The 20,401-nt window shown below is 36.7% G+C and overlaps 1 protein-coding gene across 8 annotated transcripts in view; it reads right to left on the bottom strand.

Moving 5' to 3' along the window:
* PLAGL1 (PLAG1 like zinc finger 1) overlaps nucleotides 1-20,401 on the bottom strand; it is a 138,121-nt gene that overhangs the window by 30,647 nt on the left and 87,073 nt on the right. For 7 of the 8 annotated variants that reach the window (XM_027850760.1, XM_027850759.1, XM_027850761.1 and 4 more), the window contains one exon: nucleotides 843-991. The gene's annotated coding sequence lies outside the window, so the exon portion shown is untranslated. Of the gene's footprint in view, nucleotides 1-842; nucleotides 992-15,884; nucleotides 15,904-20,401 lie in introns of those variants that run through there. The other variant, XM_027850763.1, reaches the window with a different exon arrangement.

The following is a 20,401-nucleotide window of genomic DNA, read 5'->3' as shown; positions in this document are numbered from 1 at the left end:
AGTAGTAGCAGTAATAATAATAATAATAATAATGATAATGATGATGATGAGCATTTATATAGTGCTTACTATGTACCAGGCGTTGTGTTAAGTGCTTTATAAATATTACCTTATTTTTATCCTCACAACAACCTTGGGAGGTAGGTGCTATATTATTATCCCCATTTTATGGTTGAAGAAACTGAGGCAAGCAGAGGTTTAAGTGATTTGCCTAAAGTCATGCAGCTAGTAAGTAAGCAGCTAGTAAGTTTTTATCTGAGACTGGACTTGAACTCAGGTCTTCCTGATTCCAGGACCAGAGCTCTATCTACTATACCACTTAGCTGCCTACTAGACAGATAGACAGACAGATAGATATCAGTTTGGATATGTGTGTGTGTATATACACACTCATGTATATATTTTATATAAAAACACCATATTTATTCATATGCAGACAATCCTGAACTTGCAAAAGAGATGGATGTGGTGGGAGGAAGTGGTAGAATAGATGAGACAGCAGCAGTTCATAATGTGTAGTTCATTTATAATTCAGATATTTGTAAGTCTGGAACTTTCTATATATACATCCTTTGGTGTTTCCCTTTCCCACATATTGAAAAATCAAATAAAATATTCTTCCTCTCTAATGATCCCCTTACTTATTTCCAGATTTGAAAAGAAAATAATTTATTATGTTGGTAGAGACTTCTTTTAGGTGCTTTGTTTTTTGCCAAGAAAGACTGACTTGCCACTGGCTAGGGTAAGTACTATCCCACCACAGATACGTAGACACACACACACATCCTAACTCCCTACATCTCACTACTCCACCTACCTCCTCATCTTTAGCTCCCTCTTACCTTCCCTGGGCTAGAAGTACAGGATAATCGGTACCCTCAATTTCCTTGTAACCCTGTGAGAAGTTTCAGGGAATCTCAAGCAATGATCTGGTGCTGTAGCAATTGTCTGGTTCTTCTGTCCTTGAACCAAAGACAAGTGAATCCTAAACCTAAAATTTGAAAAGGAAGAAAATCTTTATTATATACTTCATTTATTCATTCAAATACTTATTGAGCATCTACTTATGTGCTAAGCACTGAATAGAATAAGCAAATAGAATAAGAAATGTGCATGATTGCTAATGTGAGCTGTGGTGAACAGGTCCCCAGAGGAAAAGGAGTGACTAGGGTGTGAAAGCAGGAGAACCAAGGGGACAGATACAAGTGACAGGCAAAAAAAAAAAATTGTGACAGCCAAAGCAGGTTACTGAATTGAGCAAGACAGTAAAAAAAGGAAAGTCTAAATAGAAGACACCTGGTCAAAACCATAAAGAAGCTGGACAAGAGTTTTACAAAGTTATTTCAATCACTGTTGAGACAAGTTGTAGAATGACGGGTTGTGTCAAACTGTGTCTTCCTCTTCATGGGGCTCAAGGACATGGTAGCCACATACAACAACAACCTCTTAAAAGAGTCACAGCATAGATACCAGAGATTCTGTTTTTCTATGCCCAACAATAATAACTGACAATTACCATAAAAATTTAGAAGATAACTGGGTGTGATACCTTTCATAGCTATTGTTAGGGTATGGAGTCTTAATCAAACAAAAGATAGAGGTGACATTAAATTGAAAAGCTTTTGCATGAGCAAAATTAATGCAACTAGGACAAAAAGGAAAGAGGTAGGAAAAAAAATCTTTGTATCAAATATCTCTGATTAGGGTCTGATATCCCATATATAAAGGTGACTAAGTAAATTATGTGAGACTAAAAACCAATCACTAAAATACAAATGGTCAAAGGATATCAAGTTCTCAAAAGAATGCTCCAAATCAGTAATAACAAGAAAAATGCACATCAAAACAACTCTGAGGTTTGATGAACACCCAACAAATTGGCAAAGATGACAAAGACTGGAAATCACTGTTGGAAGGGGTTGTAGAATGACGGGTACCCTAATCTTCTTATTGGTTAAACTGTGAATTGGCTTAACCATTCTGGAAAGCACTTAGAATAATTCTAAGAAAGTGACTAAAACATTCATACCCTTTAACCAGAGATTCTACTGCTAGAAATATATCCTAAGGAGGTTAGCAATTTTTTAAATGCCTTAAACAATAAAATACTTATAACAGCACTTTTTGTAGCAGCAATGAAATGGAAACAAAGTAAATTCATATTTATTGCAAGGTAACTAAAGAAGTCATGTAATGAATATTATTGTCTGGAATCCAGAAAAGCTTGAGATGAATATTATGAACTTGAGTAAAAAGAAGCAAGCAGAACCAGAAAAACAATATACAGAATAATTACAACAATGTAAATGGGAAGAATAACAACCACAAAATTCTCAGAACTGAATGCTAAAAAATAATAATGACCAAGCTTGGAAAGAATAAAGACATATGAAAATGGATCTCCTTGAACTCCTTTGTAGAGATGGGAAACTATGAGGGTGGAAGACTGCATATAATGCGTACTGTTTGAAAGTGTTGGTTAGTTTTACTGAAACTTTTTGGGGGGTTCCTTTTTAGTCCTTGTTTTAAGGGATGATAGCTTTCTGGAAGGGATACATTGAGAAATGTAGGTGATATAAAAACAAAAAAATCAATACAAATTTATTCTAAAATAATGGCGGATATTTACATAGAATTTATGTTTTATAAAGCCCTTTAAACAACCATTATTTCACTTGATCCATTCAAAAACACTGTAAGGTATAAATACTATCTTCATTTCACAGAAGGAGAGGTTAAGCGACATCATAGAGATAAGTGGCAAAGCCAGAACTCAAGCCAGTTGTTCTGAACATCAAATGGATAAGCTTTCCACAACCTCACACTGCCCTTCCAAGAAAGCTCTTACTAAATTAACCACAAGATAGTCATAGAGAAGAGGCTTTTTTGTCACTGTTCATTTCCCTGATAAAATGAGTCTTCTTAGGTGGTAGTGTTGATATTTATAAAATTAATTTAGTTGACTTTTCCCCTGTTCTAAAAACAAACTTCAATCTAGAGTAATTAACTTAATCCTACATTAAATCTTTAGTGTATGTAATGCTTTCCAGGAACAGATTTATCATTTCAGTACTTAAACTGGTTTCCTACTCAACTATTTCCCCCACCAATTTGCTCTTCCATGCTTATAAAGTATCATATAAGGGGGAATGGAAATATATTTGCATATGATGAGTCTGGAGTGTTCCTGTATCTGATAAAATACAAATAATTTGTGAAACATTTATTTCCCAATTCGACACAGTCCACATACACTTTAAGAATAAAATATCCAATTACAGAACTAAAGCAAAGTGATTTAGTGCCTATATCACATTTCTCCTTCTGCTACCCCTCAAAAGCTAACTTCAGCAACAAACAGACATTTATTAAGCAACAATATTGTGCAAGTCTAAACTAATGAGACATTGACTCATGGTTAGCTCCTAGATATAAAAACAGAGCTCTATAAGGAACAAAACTGCCTCCAGAAGATCACAGAGGTAAAACTGGAAGGAATCTAAAAAGTCATCTATAGTCCAAACTTCTCATTTTAAAAATAAAATGTCCAGAAAAGCAAAGTGTTTGCCCAAGGTCACATGGGTGGTAAATGAGAGAGCCAGGATTAGAATCAAGGTTCTCCGCATACAATTGTTTTTCAGTCATGTCTGACCCTTCATGACCCCATTTAGAGTTTTCACGACAAAAATACTGGAGTGGTTTGCCACTTCCTTCTCCAGCTAATTTTACAGATGAGGAAACTGAGGCAGACACAGTTAAGTGACTTACCCAGAGTCACACAGCTAGTAAGTGTCTGCAGCCAGATTTGAACTCAGGTCTTTCTGATTCCAGACCAATGCTCTATCCACTATACCACCTACCTGCCCTCTCTAACTCTAAATCCAGTGTATTTCCTACAGCCCCATCTTGCCTCTTGTATCCCAAAATCTTCACCTCTGAAGTGTGAAAGAAATGTCACTTGAGAAAGTGTTCAATAAAAGCATGAACATTAGAATTTAATTACAATTAATTTTGAAACTGTTTACTACGCAGTTCTAGTTGGTTCACCGTGCTTCACTAAAGAGAAGTTAGAATTCGAAAGTTCTATTCAAGTTTCCAAGTACAGAAGTAAAGCAGGACCCAAAGTTTATCAGCTTTCACTTTTCCTATACCTTCCTAATTGCAGTGAACCCAGCAGTGTTCTGGGGGATTGTTAAATTTTCAATGTGACCATTTACACCTCAGAAATAGGCAATCACTATAAACCATTGTTTTGTCATTTTTCTAGACCAAAGAAAGTGTTCATGGGGATTAAATTTAAAAGTGTGTCTTGCCTACTATTTTTTTTTCTGGAGAGCCCCATTGTTAAACTTTGATTAGCATACCTCTGAATGAAAATATATAAGGTTAAGAAAAATGAGGAAAGTTTATGAATGAACATGGGGGCAGGGGTGTGTGCGTGTGGTATGCCATGAGATGGATAAATATGGGATTTAGAGACTGATTTCTAAAATGTTGGCTAAGTTGATTTAAATCTGCTGAAGATTATAATCAGTGTCATGAGCAATTGCTGGAAAGATTTGTCCATTTGAGGAATTGAGACAAACAACGGCTGTTACGGGGAGGATGTATCTAGTCACCAGAGCTGCTGACCTTATCACTGAAGGCTAATCCTCTTCAATTCATTAAAATCATAAATTCCTGAATAAACTTTTAAACCACACTCAAATATTTTGCTCTGGCTCCTTTTAAGAATGTGCTTCTACAGTGGACATTGATCACTTTTCATGTGATGCTCTGAGTAGGTAGAATATGGAAAAACTTGAACTTAGCCAGCAGCAGCCCAGACTATTGCATGAATAGGGCTATGGTGGTGGGAATCTAAAAGTCTGGTTTCCTCACAGGAAATGTGTGAGGGTAAAAGCTGATATGGAGAAGAGAAAGGCATACTTATCAAGTGGATCATATAAAACTTAGCAGTAACATGAGATCTCTGTGGTAAAGAAACTTGAAATAACCCAGAAAACTATTTGAAATATCTGGGAAGGGCAATCAACACTTGGGTGGATTTTTAAAAATTACTTTGATGTTAAAAATAATAACAATTCAACATAAACAGCTAGTTCTTGGAGTGTCACAAACATAAAAATGTTGCAGAGTCATTTAAGTCATGACTGACTCTTTGTGACTCCGTAGGGGTTTTCTTGGCAAAGATGCTGGAGTGATTTGCCATTAATTTCTCCAGCTCATTTTACAGATGAGAAAACTGAGGCAAACAGGATTAAGTGACTTGCCCAGGATCACACAGATAGTAAGTATCTGTGGCCAGATTTAAACTCAGGTCTTCTGACTCCAGGCCTGGCACTCTATCCACCTAAAAATAACATCCTGAAACTCCAGAAAAGCATAACTTTGAGGGCAAAAAGCTGTGGCCAGAATCCGATTTACTTCGTGGTCAAAACAACAGGATTGAAGGTGAATGGCAACTTTAAAGGACAAAATACATATGAATACATTAATAATAATAAAGTCACAACCTCTCTAAACTCAGTTTCTTCATCTATAAAATGGGGATGATAATGACAGCATCTAATTCACAAAGCTGTGGTGAGGATCACATGAGATGATCATATGTAAAGGCAAATGTTGCTTTTGCAAATGTTGAAACACTGTTATGCATATTGGCATATACACATATTTAAATATACCTTTATGACAAACTCAAGTGTTCATATTTAAAAAGAAGTACACCAGGATTACTTAATTAGAGGTTAGAGTTCTTAAGAAATAGTTCCCACTGATAAGGCCTCTGATGATTTTTTTTTTAAGTATATATTCTTGGCATAAGATTACAGGATCATAAACTTTGAACCAAGAGTACTCTCAGAGGCTGTCTGGCCCAATGCCTTAATTTTACAGATGAGGAAATTGAGGACCAGAAAAGTTGACTATCTTCCCCAAGGTCAGGATTTTAATTGAGGTTACCTTACTCCATATTCAGTGTTCACTGTGCCAGTAAGTTCTATGTATCCACACCTAATTACCGCATACCACAATGTAATAGAAAGATCACCGTGCTCGGGAGTCAAAAGATCTGGATCTCAGCGTTGTCTTTTAAATTTGCTAGTTTGCTATAGGCAAATCACTTAAGCTCTCAGCTTAACCAAATCAATGTAACATGGGAATATCAACGTACTTGCACTACCTACCTAACAGGACTATTGTGAAGGGAATACTTCATAAATTTCAGAAGTGTGTGTGTGTGTGTGTGTGTAAAAAAATAGACTATTATTGTTACTGAAATAAAAGCTTTTTCTAAAACAAAACTTCACCTCCCTGACATACAATTCTACCTGTCTCTAAAATATCTTGCATATTGTCAGGACTTGTTTCCCCAAGCAAAACTAATGCATGCAGGCACGGAATATTTCTCTCAGCTCTCCAATTTCTCTCAGCTCTGTCAATTTCAATTGTTTCAAACTCCACAAAGCACAGTCCACACTGTGAAGTACTAACTTTAATTCAAAATATGATGTTTCTTTTGCGTTGAAGCTCCCAAATTCTTTTTTGTTCTAAAATGATAGCAGTTTTTCCATATTTGATTAAGAGAAATAAATCAAATAACAGGAGGTCTAGGACACTATTTCTTATCTACTCTTATGATTTATCAAAGATAGGAGGAAAAGGGTGGGAAGGAAATGGAAAAAGGAAAACTTAAAATGAAGGAGAATCCTCCCAGATGGAGCACCTCTCCTCTTTCCCCTTATACCTTTCACCCTCCCGTTCATTGTATTAAGTAAATCCCCCTTTATTTGTTCAACAAACCATTACAATTATAACCAGTTTAATGAGGAAGAACTTGAACTCTATATAGCTGTCCTTGCTATCCATGTGTGTGGTCCATTCCACAGCCTATTTACAGGACTGTTTTCAGTTCACTATTCCATCCTTATCTTAGGACCTCACAATTTGTCTTAAGAATAAGCTACTCCTTTTCTTAATGCTGTTATGTGTGCTGCTACTTCCCAGTCCACATTTATATCGCAAGTTGTGCCTCACTGCATGCTTGAGGGATTTCTTATGCCCACTCTTGATTATGACTTCTCTCCAATGCAGCTCCTTTACATAGAAGCTGCTTGGGCTTCCTGACACCAGCCTTCCTTTCTACTTGCCCTGCCAGCAGCATTCTAATTCTGAAGGACACTTTGCACCCAACACATGAAACCTAAAGGGTAATGAAAGGGTTAGTCAAGAGTAAGGGAAAACATTTAGGGGAGATATTTAATCTATCTTCAAATACATTTAGTACTATACTGTGAAAGAAGAATTCTTGAAGTTCAAAGAACAGAACTAGGATATTTAGGTTCAAGTTCATAGGATTCTCCATCTGATTGCATTTTTTTTCTGCACATGGTACCACCATTCACTTATTCTCCCACTGTCTCATGTTTGTATCTTTGATTCTTTCCTTTCCTTTACCTCTCATGTGCAATCAGTTACCAAGTTCCAATTATTCTAAATCCATAACATTTCTAATATCTGTCTTCTTTTTACTTCTGGGTTCACCCATGTTCAAATTAAGTAATGTATGTACAGCACTTGATAAAACCTATGTGCAGTATGAACAGTAGTAGCAGTAATAACGATATCATCATCATTTCAAATCTTCATTATCACTAGCCCGGACTAATGTAACATACTCTACATAGGACGTCCTGCTTCCACTTTCTCCTTTCCCCTACTCACTTTTTATATCACTGTAAGAACACCTTTTTTTTTTTTAAGATGATTGGGGTTAAGTGACTTGCCCAGGGTCACACAACTAGTAAGTGTCAAGTGTTTGGTCTGAGGCCGGATTTGAACTCGGGTCTTCCTGACTACAAGGCCAGTGCTCTATCCACTGTGCCACCTAGCTGCCCCTTAGAACATCCTTTCTTATACACTGATCTAGTCATGTCATTCTTACACTCATAAATATTCAATGGCTCCCCACTACTTCCTATATAAAAAGTTCAAACTCCTTTTCTTGGCATTCAAGCTCCTCTACAATTTGGCACCAACTTGTATATGATCTTACCTTTCCAGCTTCATCTTATATTACTTATTTCCACGTCCATGCTTCTACCAAACTGAAGAGCTAAGAATGTCAGAATCTCAGAGGTGGAATGTACCTCAAAGGTCATCACAAACCTGGCAGAGAATTCCTTTTATATCAACATCCTCATTAAGTAAGCAGGAATCATTTCCCACTAAAGCTGTCCATGACATTTTGGGATAGCTCTGCCCTCCCAGGCCTCGATGCCTTTTACTCAATTATTTCTTGTGGATGAAATGCCCTCCATCTCCCAAGTTCACCTGTTGAACCCTGCTACTCACTCCTTTAAAGACCAGTTCAAATATTGTCTCCTCCATGAAGCTTTCTCTCATTCTCCTAATTGGTAGCTAAGGTCTCCTTAGACCTCATCATGGCACTTTATTACTTGAGAGGTGATCCTAAATAAATTGCTTCCTTTCTACATCTCATTTTCCTCATCTTCAAAATAAGAGAATTTGAATAGGATCACAGATAAAGAACAAGAAAGGATTGCAGAGACCAGTGAGTCCAATCCCCTCATTTTGCAGATAAGGAAAGTGAAGCCCAGGGTCACATCAGGTAGTACAGGTGCTAAGTATGAGAAGGAGGACTAGAAATCAGATCCTCTAATTCTAGCATTAGCACTCTTCCCACTATACCACATTGCCTCCCTAGATGACACCTGAGGTCCCTTCCAATATCCGAAATAATACTGGATAGTACAGTCATTTATGTTACACATATTCCTACTAAACTGTAAGTTCACTGCAGAGGGGAGAGATCCCATCTTATTCAAGTTTTGCATCTCTTCCAGCACCTAAAATATATTGCTTTGCACACAACAGGCTTGTTGCCACTGAGGTGAACTACTGACCTTTCTCCCTCCTTAATCCACCCTCACTGTCCCATAGCCCAGTTCCCACCAGGCATCTCAAGTTCAACATGTCCAAGATAGAACTTCTTTCCCAAACCAATCCCTCTTCTAAACTTCTCCTTTTCTGTCAAGGGTGCCACAGTCCTTTCCAAAGTCACTCAGATTGATAAGCTTGGAGTCGTCTTCAGACTCTTCACTTTCCCTCACTTATAAATCCAATCAGTTGTGAGGTCTTTTCACCACTGCACTCACATCCATCCCCTTTCTTCCATTCATACAATCACTCCCACCTAACTGAGGACTTATTGCCTAATGGTGTCCCTTCTTCAAGTGTCCCCTCTAATACAATTTGTACGCTGCCACCAGAGATTTCGCAAAGCAGAGCTCTGTCTACGTCACTTCTCCTCTCAAAATTTTCAAATGGCTCCTTCTATCTTCTAGGACAAAATACCAACCCCTTCATTACTCAAAGTTCTTCATGGCTTTGCTTCAATGTCTTTTTCCAGACTTAATACACCATTACTCCTGTTACATGCGCTCCACAATCCAGCCAAACTGTCTAACTTGCTGTTGCCTAAACATGACATTCCTTCTCCTGTACTGTGCATTTGCACAGGCTGTCTCCCATGCCTAGAATACAATGCATCTTTATTTCCATCTCATCAAATTCCAACTTTCTTTCAAAACTCAAGTGCCATCATATAAACTTTTTGTTACTCAGGGCCTTCCCTTTCGACATTACTTTTAAAATACCTTACACTCATTTATATATAATGTATTATTTTCCCAGATAGGATGTAAACTCCATGAGGATTGGTACTATTTTATTTTGTCCTTGTATCACCAGTACCTAGCATAGTATTTACTATATAAGGACTAAGATGGGGACTAGAGCCAGGGGTGGGGAACCTGCAGCCTCACAGGTTCCCCATCCCTGTATTAGACCAATCAGTTAATCAATACTTTAATAAGCTCTTGCTATGTGCCAGGCACTGTACTGTTCAGCATAAGATTCAATATTCAATAGAATAGGGAATTCTTGAGTGAGGAAACTCCCCCTTATCAATGCAGCTCAGCCCCTTCTCTGAGAGCACTGAGAGGTTTAAATGACTTGCCAAAGTGTCACACAGCCAGTATGTGTCAAAGGTGGGAAGCTTGCTCTCTACTATGCCACAGTAGCCTCTCCTGGTATATAATAGGTGCTTAACAAATGCTTGCTGATTGTCTGGCAAACGATAAAGAAGAGTAAAATGCCCTGGTATTTGCTAAAGCTGGATTTTTTTTTGGTCTTTTTGAAAAATGTATCTTTAAGGTTTTTTGCATTATTTCGGTAGTCCCTCCACTCCTTGCTTAAGAGTCTGCAAAGAAATCAGGCAACCAGGGTCTTCTTTACAAAGTTCTTTTCTTGTAAAAGTCGGAGTAGTACTTATACTGTTTCAACTTAAAATGGTTCTCAATATTTAGTAAAGCCTTTTGCATTTTGTTTGAAGGTATAATAATAGCAATTCACATTTATAAGGTGCCGTCAAGTCTACAAAGGGCTTTACTTATAACAACTCCGTATTGAAAAGTCACTTACTTGTGTTATGTGTGAGATCTATATGCAAATCCAGTTGGACAGGCTAGAAAACTAAATTTGCTTTTAGCAAGTTCAAAGAGGCCACTGTTGAATTTTTAATGAAAGTTTAAATTTCATAACAATATTCAGAAGAAATTAATATTTTTAATTCACTAGAATTCTGTGTCCACAAATGCAAACCAATGCAATAAAACAACCTAAAACAAATTAAGAAGAGAAAGACTAGGTTTAGTCAATAGCCAAAACATTATGGTCATTTAAATATTTAAAAACTTGAGATAGTGTTAAAATTTATGAAAACTAAGATTTCAAAAGATTCAAATTTCAAAACTTTATTACTCTGTATTGCAAAAATTGGTTGTAATACTTGACTCCTTTTCTCAAAAGGAATTGCAGAGAATTTTCTTATTTTAGGGAAAGTTTTCTGAAAGTAATCTGCTAACAAATATGTTCCTTTAGAAGTTTAAAAAAGGCAAACATTCTAAAACAGGAACTAATTTATCACTTACATGATTATCTAATTCTACTCTATTTTAATTTCTTGACTTGACAGTAAAGTCTATATTCCCCTTTTTTTAAAATAGTAAAACACTTTCAATTTGAATTGAAAAGCATTAGATAATTCAGGCAAAAAAAAGAAACACCTCACAATTTGGGGGTGTGCATTATCTAGATAAAAGCCTCATGTCTTCAATTGACTTTACATGACTCAGTGTTCAATAAAGTATCATTTTAAAGGTCTATCTTTCCTCTCAAACCGCTCTCAGCATTTGCAGCAATGGTTTAATTGGGTGGTCCCAAAAGGTTGTGTTTTGTAGAGCTTTACATTAATAAAATGTCATGAAAAGACAACAAGAGTAAAATTATCCCGGACAATTCTTTTTGTTTTGTTTTGTTCCTATTAGCCATCGACGGGCTTTGTTCTCAACAGTCACCCATGAACAATAACCAATTTGTGTATCCAGAGACATGGGGGAGGTTCATTTTCTGCTTCACAAGGAAAGGATACATATAACGTGCAATATGCAAACGAGGGAGAGGAGTAGCTTAGCTTTATTGTCAAAACATTCAAATTATCACAAAAAAAGAAAGGGATTCTTTTCTGAACCCAACAATACCCCCTTGGCCATGGAGGGTTCACACAGGAGCTTATTCTTAAGCTGCTCAATGTAAGCAGCATGGCAGAAATAAAAAGAACCTGGCACCTTGGAGATAAAGTAGTTCAGACTTTCCCACCTGCCATTTCATTACCAAAGAAATGCAGCCATAGCTAATAACAGAAAAGAGCCAAGTGGCTAAGAAAGTAACCTAAAAATATTAATTGCTCATTAAAGAAAAGATCACTTGCATTGATTTAAGAGCAGTAATTTAATAAGCAAGGGAAAAGTAAAATTTAGCAAAAATAACATATCTAAGTTTAACATTATCCTCTTCACAGACCAAAAGATAAGAATTTTACTTTTTATGTTATGATAGTAGATTGCAAAAATGTTTCTATTAATAAAATATTTCAAATTGTTAAAAAGAGGGAAAAAAGACCATATTTTCTACTTTAAATGAAGTTCACAATTCTCCAGAACAGGTATTTAATAGTTTATCATAACTAATAATATTCTTTATTTAACAGAAAAACCAAAAATATAATTAGTTTTACATGTATATTCAGTGCTCTCTGATCACTTCTTCCTGGGAGTAAATTTTTATACCTTCTGCATCTTTATAGCCATTTGTTTCTAAGAATCCCAACTTGTCTTTTCCTCAACCTTTGAGGACCTCACTTTCCTCATCTGCAGAATGAGATATGTAAAGTCTCTTCTATCTCTAAATGGTCTAATTTTCAAAATTCCTTCGACTACATCAGGGTCATCTTCCTATTAGAAACTGACCCACTTGGTGACTCTGAAATAACTGGGAGATTTTTCTTTGTTTTTTTTTTTAAATGTCTTATTCACATCTAGTTACTTCTAATTTTAGTTAAGCAAATTTCCCAAGCCAAATTATTTTTATTGTTTCAAACATGATACCTGAAAGATCATGCCTGATGACTGGTAAAATAATTCACAAAGAAAAGATATTATATGGAATTTGTTTTTGAAAAGCCTCTCAAACAAGCACTCTATTTTTAAGAGCATCCGTTGCAAGAGGAAATGAACCCACCTTCCTTCTCTGATTAAGAAGAGATAATGGAATCTTAAATCAGTGTGGTATCTCAGAGCAAGCAAAGAACATCTATGATGTTCTAAGTCTGACATCTTGAGATTCACCCCCAAAACAAGAGAACACTTTTAAACCACAATGCAGAATTGCTTCTCAGCTCTAAGAGGATTTTCTTAATGTGATAACCCTAAATTACCTACTCAAAACTGTGAATACTGTATTATTCTGAAGCCTGCCACCAAAATTCTTCCAAAATTACATAATGCACTCCAGGTGAGGCATATTGCAAAGGAAAGACCATGAAGATTTGATGACAACAGATAGGGAGGAGTTGAAAAAAACTCAAAACTTTTTTAGGTAGAGTGATTGGATGCCTCTTTGTTAAGATGAAGAAGTGATATCTAAGTGGAATGTGTAGTAGATAGTTGCAAAAATGGGACAAGAACTGAGGTGAAAAGGAGTCATCATAATCAAAATCATAGCTGAAACCAGAAGAATGGATGCTGTCTCTGTAGGAAAGTCTATAGACAGAGAAAGGAATGGAGTCAAGGACTGAACTTTTGGCAAGTTGGAGGGACAATATTAGAAGGCAGTAAAAAGAAAAAAAAAGTCAACCAAAGAAAAAGAAGTAGTTAAGAACAATGGTACAGGACTGAATAGGAAAGAATTTTGAAAAGGAAGGTCTGGATGAACAAAAGTACTGTATGCAACAGAAAGAAGAGATAGACAATAAGGACAAAAAATGTATCATATTTGGTAATAAGGAAGATAATGTAGACTTTGAGGTCAAGTTTCAGTGAAGTGGTTGGACTTCAGAATCTAGACGATGAGGAATTAAGAATGGAGTAGGCAGTGAAGAAATGAAGACTACACGTTCAGAAAGTTTGATTGTAAAAGGAAGAAGAGACATACATAAATAACAAGTAGTAGCAAGACCAAGAAAGTTATGGCAAAGAATTCAAAGATCTTGTGTCACAACTTCTTCTTTAGAAGAGAAAAAAAAGTATTGTTTACATGCATAATTATAGTAGATAGAATGCTGAACCTGGAGTCAGGAAGATCTGAATTCAAATCCAAACTCAGACACTTCCTAGCTATGTAATCTTGGGCAAGTCACTTAACTTTGTCTACTTCAATTTCCTCATCTGTAAAATGTGGATAGTAATATCACCTACCTCCCAGGGTTGTTGTGAGAATAAATTATATGGAAAGCACTTGCAAACCTTAAAGTGTTACATAAATGCCAGCTATCACTATTATTCCTCAATTAGTTCAAAATAAATCTAATAATTCAGTTCCTAAAGATATCAAGTTTGCATAAAAATAGCTTCAGAATAGCTAGTATGATGCATATATTAGTAAGTTTTATCCAAAGATATTAAATTGACCTTCTTTCAGGCAGATTAAGCTTACTAATTCATCTACTAAGGATATAACTTAAAGGACATAACTCAAAAACATGGTCCCTTTCCCCATAATTCAGAGCTAAACCATTATTATTACTTAATGAATGTTATTTACTTTATATATATATGGACATTTTTAAAAACCTCCTACTGTAGCTTTTATTTCATCCTTAAACCACATATTCTTTCAAAATCTATGGTTAATATAGCAAAAACATAACATATATACAAAAAAAAGAATAATTGCCCAAACTGGACAGAGTTCCCTCTCCAAAAATAGTTTTAACTGTATACTTGAAGTTCTTATAAAATGAAGAGCAATTGATAAAGTAAACTCCAAATCATTGCTTCAAAAGTCTGTATGAAAAAGTAGGCACAACTAGGTTATGTGTAGGGCCGATGAGAACCATTTAGAGGAAACGGTGTGCAAAGTAACTGCGGCCCGAATATGGCTCCAATTTACGTAGTGATAATTTATACGGGTTTTATGAGCTCCTTTTAACTCTGCTGCTCAAGCAAAAGGGGATAATTAACTCAGCAAATGCCACATAGCAGAGCAATTAAGTTATTTCTCAAATAAAGAACACTTTGTTATAGAAACTTGACATAAACATGTCATGTTATCTTCTAGCGGTTAGTTTTTTAAAGTGCTGGGCGGGGGAAGTGTTTCAATAAATTGTTTCCTAATTTTAATGATTATGTGTTTCCACCATTCCAAATTTTAATTAATAATAGTTATGGGGGTGTGGGGAGGAAGAAGACTAACAATTTAGTGAAGAAAGGAAATTTTGGAGTATAACATTTTCCTGGAAAAAGAGGCCTGTTTTATTTCATTATTTTTACCCCTGCCAGTAGTACCTAATTTACAAACAAGTTGTGTCCAATTGCTTACTTGTAAGAGGGGTTTGGGGTATAATGTAGAAAACAATGCCACGAGTGTCAGAAAGACCTGGGTTCTAATACCCATTCTGCCATTTTATTAGCTATGTGCTCCTAAGTTATTCAACTTCCAAGCCTCTGTTTCTTCTCCTGCAGTGGTAGAAACACTTATAATGTCTTTTTTCAGGGCTGTAATGGACATCAAATTAAGTAAGATGAATTTGGAAAGCTGATAGAGTGAGCTGGTGTTCTAAGTTGCAGTTTAGAATTTGGAACACATTTCCCTCATACAAAATGGCAATTTTCTAGGTCAGCCCATGAATACTTAATCCATGAATAGCTGAATTTTCATGAAAGCATTATTAAGTTCTTGGTTCTAGAGATGGGGGTAAAGAGGAAAAAGAAAAATGTTTCCCCTTCTTTTCCTGGGGGATAGAGTAAGTTTCAAGTTGGAAAAAAAAAATTTGTCCTTTATTCTTCCACCCCCAGAAGGCCTTTCAACCCATGGAGACTGTTTGCTGTTCTTAGCCCCACACTGCATCAATTCTGCCTCCAAGCAAAGGGCTTGACTCTGCCTAACTCTGCAAAGGGCTGCATCCTCCAAATACTCCCATATATTTCCTCCTCCATCAAAATTCCCATCCATCTCAAAGCATATGTTTTCAGCTAAAGTTGAAAAGAAAAGCAATCTGATTTTAGTAATTCATAGGGCAGGTGGTCATCAACTGAGGAAGACATTCCCTTCTAAAAGGTCAAGTGTGCTTCATTGCCTACAACTTGGAATACATTTTCCCACAGAAACCATTTTCTACATGGTACGTTTCCCTCTCAGATTACCTTCCAACTATTCTGTAAATATCTTTTATATTGCTTGTTTTTTACATGTTGTCTTTCCCATTAGAATGTTTACTATTTGAGAGAAGGTACTGTATATACCTTTCTTTATATTGGAGAAAATGAGAGAAAACCTTCTCACACCTCTGCATCTCATCTTTCCCAGTCTCTATTCCTCACCACCAGTACGAACATCATTGGGCAGACCTGGGAGAGAGAGTGTGGCAAGAAACAAACTTCTTACTGTAATGGAACAGTACCTGCCTTTCCTTCTTCCGCTATCCTTTACGGACTTCACGGGCTTTTGTGGACATACACTGGCACTTCATTGTTACCAGCTACTCAATTAACCAGCATTTATCAAATTCTTACTCTATGTTAGGGACTGTGCTAAGCAGTAGGAATACAAAGAAAGGCATTAACAATACCTGACCTCAATTGGTATACATTCTAATGGGGAAGACAACATGTAAATAACAAGGAACGGCTGAACAAATAATGCCATATGAATGTAAGGGAATATTATTATTGTGTCATAAGAAATGACAAGAGATAGGGTTTCAGAGAAACTTGACAAAACTTATATGAACTTATGTAGAGTGAAGTGAGAAGAACCAGGAGAACAATTTATACCATGACAACACCATAAAGACAAACAACTTTGAAAGACCTCAAAACTCTGATTGATGCAATGATTAACCACCATTTTAGAGGACCAATGATGAAACATGCTACCCACCTCCTGACAGAGAGATGATAACAACAACAACAAGAGCAACATTAACATAGGGTTATATGCACAGGCACTATGCTAAGTGCTTTACAAATATTATTTCATTTAATCCTCACAACAACCCTGGAGGTAGGTGCTATGATTATCCCCACTTTACAGTTGAGGAAATTGAGTCATACAGAGATTAAGTGACTTGCCCAGGGTCACACAGTTAGTAAATGTCTGTGACCAGATTTGAACTCAGGCTCCCTAACTCCTGGGCAGCTAGGTGGCGAGGTGAATACAGTGAATAGAGGTGAATACAGTGCCTGAAGTCAGGAAGACTCATCTTCCTAAGTTTAAATCCAGCCTCAGACACTTACTAGCTGTGTGACCCTGGGCAAGTCACTTGACTCTGTTTGCCTCGGTTTCCTCATCTATGAAATGAGCTAGAGAAGGAAATGGCAAAATACTCTAGTATCTTTGCCAAGGAAATCCCAAATGGGGTCATGAAGAGTTGTATACGACTGAAAAATGGCTGAACAACAACTCCCTAACTCCAAGCCCAGAGTTCGATCCACTGCACCACCTAGCTGCCTAATGATGAATACAAGACATGGCTAACATAGGAATTTGTTTGTCTATGCACATCTGTTATAAGATTTTTGTTTTTATTTTCCTAGTGCATGTGGGGAGATATTGGAGGGATGGGGTGCAAGGAGTGAGAGGAAATAAATGTTTCTGGTTATGACAGATAATGTAGCATAGCAAATAGTGTCTTGGACTTGCAGTGGAGAAGTTCTGAGTCTCAGTCAAATTTATAAGAATATGAGTCATTCCCAAATTAACAAATAGTCAAAGGATATGAACAGGCAGTTTTCAGAAGAAAAAATCAAAGCTATCTATAGTCATATGAAAAAATGCTCTAAATCATTACTGATTACAAAAAAGTAAATTAAAACAACTCTGAGCTACCACCCCACACCTATCAGATTGGTTAATATGACAGAAAAAGGAAATGACAAATGTTGGAGGGAATGTGGAAAAATTAAGACACTAATGCACTGTTGGTACAGTTGTGAAATGATCCAACCATTCTGGAGAACAATTTGGAACAATGCCCAAGGGGCTATAAAACCTCTGATCTAGCAATACCCCTATTAGGTTTATATCCCCAAAAGATTTTTTTAAAAGGAAAAGGACCTATATGTACAAAAAATTTTACAGCAGTTCTTTTTGTGGTGGCAATGGAAATAGAGGGGATGCCCATCAATTGGGGAATGGCTGAATAAGTTGTGGTATATGATTGTGATGAAATGCTCTAAGAAATGACAAGCAGGAGAGTTTCAGAAAAAAACCTGGAAAGACTTATATGAACCATACAAAGTAAAGTAAGCAGAACCAGAACATCGTGAACAGTAATAATAATATCATATGGTGATCAACTGTGAATGACTCATTCTGGGCCATCACCAGTCGTTTTGACTTTTGTCCTCTCACTGGATTTCAATGACTCAGGAAGAAAGAATGAGGCTGACAACTTTGCGCAACTCTGCCTCATTTAAATCTAATTCACACTCAAGTCAAGACATCACTGGTGATGTTATTAGTTCTCTTCAAAAATGAAGGACAAACAATGGTAATATAAGATAATGTGCATGTTACTGCACATGTTTTCTGAACACAGGTATTTTGGTAGGATAGGGTGTCATTTTAGGAAGGAGAGTATAGACTCGCCCATTTCTCTCTTTACTTTACCCTAAGATAGTTTGACAGATCTCCTAAGAAAGGGAAAGGGTTCAATAAAGAGTCCAAGGAACTTTGCAAACAGGTAAGAACATGTGATTTTAGTCACGTTCATTAAGTTGCTCTAAGATACACAAGATTGGATTTAAGTGTGTGGTATGGCTGAAGAAGCACCAAGCTGGCTATCCTGATCTAAAATTTCTTCTACTTCTAACGTAGAGTATCTGAAATTTTTCCACTGGAAATTTATTCCTTTCGATCTTTTATGTTTTCTTGTCTGGCACAACTTCCTATTAAAAGGCAAACCACCTGTATGTACACTTATCAACTAATACGTTAGCAGAGGTTTGTTTATTGGATGCTTTTCAGCTGTGAAAGAAGACAACAATGTTATTTAAGAATTGGACCCAATCTTGCATCTCCAACTGCTTTTCAGACAGACATCTCAAAATTGAATGTCTAGAAGATATCTTAAACTTAATATGTCCAAAATGGAATTCAATAACTTCTCCATTAAACACTCCCTTCCGCATCTACTACCTTCCTATTACTTTAGCGGGTAACACCATCCCCCCAGTCTTCAGGCTCATAACCTAGGACTCATCCTGGACTCCTCACAATCTCTCTCTCCCTTCAATCTGCTGCCCAGGCATATCAATTTCACCTTTGCAACATCTCTTGAATATGCCCTCTTCTCCCCTCTGACACTGTCACCACTCTGGTGTAAGCCCTCATAACCTTACACCTTGATTACTACTTGATGCATGCCTGCATCAAGTCTCTCCCCATTCTGATCTACCCTTCATTCAGTCACTAAAATGATTTTCCTAAAGCACAGTTCCAGACTTGTCATCTCTCTACTCAGTAAACTCCACTGATTTCCTATCATCACCAAAATCAAATACAAAATTCTGTTTGTCATTCAAAGCCCTTCGTAACCTAGCCCCTCCTACCTTTTCAGTCTTAGACCTCACTCCCCACCACAAGCTCTGCAATCCAGTGACTCTGGCTACCTTGCCATTCCACAAAAAATAATCTCCATCTCTAGGCTCCAGGTACTTTCTCTGGCTGTCTCTCATGCCTGGAATGCTTTTCATCATCTTTGCCTACTGGCTTCCCTTTAAGACTCAACTAAAATTCCATCTTTTACAGGGAAGCCTTTCCCAACTCTTTTTAATTCTAGTGCCTCTTTCTCTCTTATTTATTTCCTATTTATCCTGTATATAGTTTCTTCATACATATACGTTTGCTTGGTCTCCCCCATTAACTTTTGAGCTCCTTGCGGGCAGGGACTGTCTTTTGCCTCTTTTTGTATCCCCAACCCTTGGTGCAGGGCCTAGCACACAGTAGGCACTTAATAAATGTTTACTGACTATTGACTGATTAGTGATTTGGAGCATTTAGTTTGGATTTCTTCCTCTGAAAAGTGCCTATTCATATCCTTTGGCTATTTATCAATTTGGGAATGGCACTCTATTTCCCTATTTTGCCCACAGCTATAGCTATCCCTTGATGATTAGGAAGGTTTAAGGAAGGAACTGGAGAATAATAGTTGGAAACAGTAGATGTCCATTACTGACCTAAAGGGAATTTTAAAAATAAAGGGAAAAGAGATATTGAACAACAGCTGAAAAGGAATGCAGTAAGCTACAGAGCATTACTTTTGACGGAGGGTGGTACAGCTAAGGGAAGATTGGTAGGTTTCAAAGTGAAAATAATGGAGACAGAAGAAAGACATCAATCAATAACAGAAATTCAGTTCCTATCAGAGAATGCTTCGTTATGATCAGTTGATACCTGAACAGGGGGTACAAGTGACATACTGGTTACTTATGTTGGAGGGCTTTTTATTATACAGCAAAAAAAAAAATGTCAATAATTTGGACACCACCTATAGCAAAGTTGCAATAATTCAAGTATGGAATAAATTGAAGTTTACCTTCACCCCTGAGAGGAAGGGTGATGTAGTGGGAAGACCACTTGACTAGGAGCCAGAAGACATTATTAACTCTAGTTCCAACTGTGCCACTAACTCGCTCTGCAAATCACTAAACCTTTCTGGGCTTCATCTGCCTCATCTGTAAAATGAGGAATATGAAGTAGATGATTTCTAAGGTTTCTTCCCTTTCTAAAACTCTATAATTCTATTAATTTTAAGGCA

The sequence above is a fragment of the Vombatus ursinus genome, unplaced genomic scaffold (genome assembly GCF_900497805.2).
Source record: "Vombatus ursinus unplaced genomic scaffold, bare-nosed wombat genome assembly UNPS02009132.1, whole genome shotgun sequence".
Classification (NCBI taxonomy): domain Eukaryota; kingdom Metazoa; phylum Chordata; class Mammalia; order Diprotodontia; family Vombatidae; genus Vombatus; species Vombatus ursinus.
Note: the sequence above shows the minus strand (reverse complement) of the source record. Positions and strands in the feature narration are given on the sequence as shown.